Genomic DNA, 4077 nt, shown 5'->3' with positions numbered 1-4077 from the left:
TACCCTCCCTCCACCTTCCCAGCTTCTGTGCTTTTTCCAAATAAGAGGCACTGTCTGGAAAGAGCAGTTAGAATTGTTGGGTGCCATTGGGTCAGTGCGGACCCATCGCGACCCTCTGCACAATAGAACCGAACCCTGCAGGTCCTGGGCTTTAGCTCATTGGTGCACCACCATGTCAGTCCCTCTCCTTGAGGGCCTTCCCCTGTTTTGCTGCCCCGCTACTTTACCACGCACGATGTCCTTCTCTAGGGACTGGGCTCCCCTGACAACATGTCCAAAGCATGTAAGACGGAGTCTCACATCCTTGCCTCTAAGGAGCACTCTGGCCGCACTTCTTCCAACACAGATTGGCTTGTCTTTTTAGCAGTCCGTGGAACTTTCAATATTCTTCTCCAGCACCACCCTTCAAATGCATCACGCCTCCAGTCGTCCTTATTCAATGCACAACTTTCGCATGTATATGAGGCGATTGAAAATACCATGGCTTGGTCCAGGGGCACCTTCATCCTCAAAGAAGCATTCTTGTTTCCCAAGACTCTAAAGAGGTCTTGCGTGGAGGGGGACGAAAATGTTCATGAATGACTTGCCTCAGTGGCCAGCTTTCTTGTAGATGACTAGTGTTATTTCTTACCTGCTCTACAAGTGGTGGGTGATAAATCAGCAGTACCACTGGGTAGGAAGAGCCCTGGTGATGGAGTGGGATCCGCGCTGGACTGCTAACTGTAAGGTCAGCGGTTCAAAACCACCAGCCGCTCCATGGGAGAAAGACTCTTTCTACAGTGACAGTCTCAGAAACCCCCAGGGGCAGTTCTAGCCTGTCCTATTGGGGCGCTATGATTCGACAGTGGGTTTGATTGGGGGTATAACTAAATACTAATGCTGCCAGTCTCCTTCAGACATAAAACTAAAATTAAGTTTACAAGTAATGTCTAAGAGCCAAACCTCCCATGCACAGTGTCCCTTTGGAGATGTCGGAGGAACCGATCAGGCACAGGAGCAAGCAAGGAGACCCGGGGGCAGCTTGACACCGCACACAGCTCCCCAACAACAGAGGGACCAAAGCTGTGGGTTCATCCCTCACTGGGCTTGAGGGTGCCACAGGAGGAGAGGCCCGGCTGTGACAGCCTAGACAACACGAGGGGACAGTAGTTCTACGCTGTCCCACGGGGTGGGGCAGGTTTGGTCACTGAATGTGGGCCTTTTAGCCAGACTTCCTTCGGTGGCCTATGATGGCTCTGCACTTGATACACCTGTGGCTCTGGTCCCAGTTTGGAGGGCACCATCTACTATGCTGATGGGCGGGAGTGGGGTGGGACTGATCCCTGACCTTGATGGAGGGGGGAGGCTGCTCCACACTCTTTGGTTCCCTGGGGGCATCTTTAAGACCTAACTTTAGGACTTGACCTGACCCAGGCCACACCCTTTGTTGTCCTTGGACAAACAATGGTGCCCCACCCAGTCCTGTACACATGTCCTATCACCTCACCTGGAAAAGTGGGCCTCTATTCTCCTGCCTGAGCCTTGCTTGAAGCAAGAAGACCAGACCAGCTGTGGCCTTCAGACATTTTTGGCTTCTGCCACTGGACCCTGCCTTCGGCTCGCCTTCCTCCGCCTGAGCCTTGGATTTTGGACCCAACAGCACACACCCCACACACACCACGCGAGGCATTTTCTCAAAGTTTTGTTGAGTTTCTGTGGGACGCTGCCAGAATCACAGAACCCAGGAGCTTCAGGGGATACACTCAAGGGAGAAGTAGGAGAAAATGGAGCAGAGCATCATGCTGGAAGACACAGACATTTGGGCGTCTTCAAGCTCCAACTCCTTGGAATTCTCACAAAAGAAATGATTGCGGCAGTGGCCATGCGTCTGAATCCACTCCAGGACACACAGCAATCTCGGCCGTGGGTGACAGAGCTCCTGGCTGGGACACGAGCGATTGCACTCAGCTCCTCACCACAACGTTGGAGGTTTGAGACCACCCAGCAGTGTCTTGAGAGGAAGGCCTGGTCCCATATGCAGGCGAGGTGATATCTAATAAGAAGGGTCAGCAAAGAAGTGGTGACGGCAAAGGAAGAGGCAGGGAGGACTGCGAGGGTTAAAGACCCCTGAGGTAAACACAATCACAGCCACAAAGGTACAACGAAGCCGTGTTCAAGTAGGTGCATGCGTGCTGGGCAGGTGTGGGAAAGGGAAGGGGCTGTACTCAGGGAGATGTCTAGGTCTGCCAGGAGCTCTCTACATGCGTGTGTATTTCTGCTGCAAACAAGAAGGGGCTTCAACGTGATCCTGGAAAACTCCCGTGATCTTTCCCTCCTGTTTTTCAGGAACTTTTGGAAGCTCCTTTGTGTAACCGTGATTGTGGTAGACCACACAACAGGTAAAGGTATGAAAACACCTTGGCCCTAACCAACCGCCCTGAGGGACTGAGTCGCTGGGCCTAGGGGCTCAGAACCATCGTTTCAGGGGACCCCAAGGTCCACTGGCATAATAGAATCCACAAGGACAATCTTCTAAATCAACTTTGGTGTGTGGTGACTGGGGTCTTAAAAGCTTGTGAGTGGCCATCGAGGGTCCAACTATTGGTCTCTCCCTGCCCAGAGCAAGGAAGAGTGAAGAAACGCAGGGAAATGGACACAGTCAGTGGACCAATGGGCTCCATGGTCCTGAGACCAGAAGAACTAGCTGGTGCCCCGCTGCTCTGAAAGGGCTCCCCTGAGAAGGTCCCAGACGGAGTGGGAGGAAATATGGGGAAAAGGCAACGTCACAAGCAAAACCAGGCTTGCTCTTTGCCAGGGACTGGTGGGAACCCGGAGACGATGACCCTTGCCCTCCTTAAGACCTGGAACTGGATTCATACCTGTGGCTCATTTTCAGCCAAACAATTGATCTAGAGGGTGAACAGTAAGAGTACGAGGGAGATACACACTCCTTCGAATGATTAGCCATTTGATCTCACACGGGCAGCATTTACTCAACGGTAAAGTGGGGTAAACAAGAAAATGGGGCGGGAAAGGAGGAGGAAGGAAATTCCAGACACAAGGGGAGAAGTAACATGACATTGCAGTGACTACGATACTGCTGCATTAAACATTGATTTGCTTAGCTCCCAATAAATGGTTTTGAAATTAAAAATTTTTCTCTGTAAACTTTCACCTAATTTACCATAAAAAGTTTTCAAAAACATAAACATTTTAAAAAGAGAGAAAGATTTGGTGATTTTCTTCTGAAAACACAGGTAATGGAAACCCGATGGAGTTAGTTCTTCTCTGGCACAGCTTGGGTGCCATGCACTGGGACCAACTTGGCAGCCACCGAGGCTCTATTTTGTTTTGCTTTATTGTTGTTGTTGTTTGGGGCTACAGGTTTGTCTGAACTCTGCCAACAGCCACTGGCCTTTTCTTCCTATTGGTAGAACCACCATTTACTTTGAATAACTCTAGGTGAATCCCAAGGTTCTTCCTGAGTCTTGAGGGTCTTTGTTAGGGTCTCTTAATGAGTCGGCAAATTACCCAGTTCCAGCCAGGGATGCTTACTGGGAGCTTCTGGGAAAGCTTTGATCACTGATGAAAAAGAGCTGCAGGAAGTGAGAGCGGCGAGTGTGGGGCGTGAGGGAGTGGTGAGTAAGGAGGCTGAGCACATACCCAGCTCTGAAGACCTTATATGTCTTCGTGGAGAAGTCTGGACTCGGTGCTGCGGGCAGTAGGACCACTGCTCAGCCCTGTGCTTCATCTCCCAGGCTGTGCCACATGGAGAATGGATTGAAGAGGGAGAGCTTGGGAACAGGAGACCTGGGGGGTGGGGGGTGGGGGGAGCTGGATAACTTCCAGGGATGATGAGGTCTACAGGGGAGGCTCTCTGGGGCGGAGTGACAAGGAGTCAAACTGCGGATTCTCCATGCCTCCGGGGGTCCCAAGGACCTTTGCCCTGATGTCATGCTGCCCTCAATCTGGACGGTCTGATCCATCTACACAGGCCCAGTGACACTGGCAAATCCAATGAAGAAGCTTCTTAAATGATTTTTCAAGAAATAAGATGAAAACTTTAAATGGTTTTCCTTTAAATACATGGCTCAAATA

This window comes from Echinops telfairi, unplaced genomic scaffold (assembly GCF_000313985.2).
Source record: "Echinops telfairi isolate 266 unplaced genomic scaffold, ASM31398v2 ScPeMD7_7457;HRSCAF=8495, whole genome shotgun sequence".
NCBI classification, from domain to species: Eukaryota; Metazoa; Chordata; class Mammalia; order Afrosoricida; family Tenrecidae; genus Echinops; species Echinops telfairi.
Note: the sequence above shows the minus strand (reverse complement) of the source record.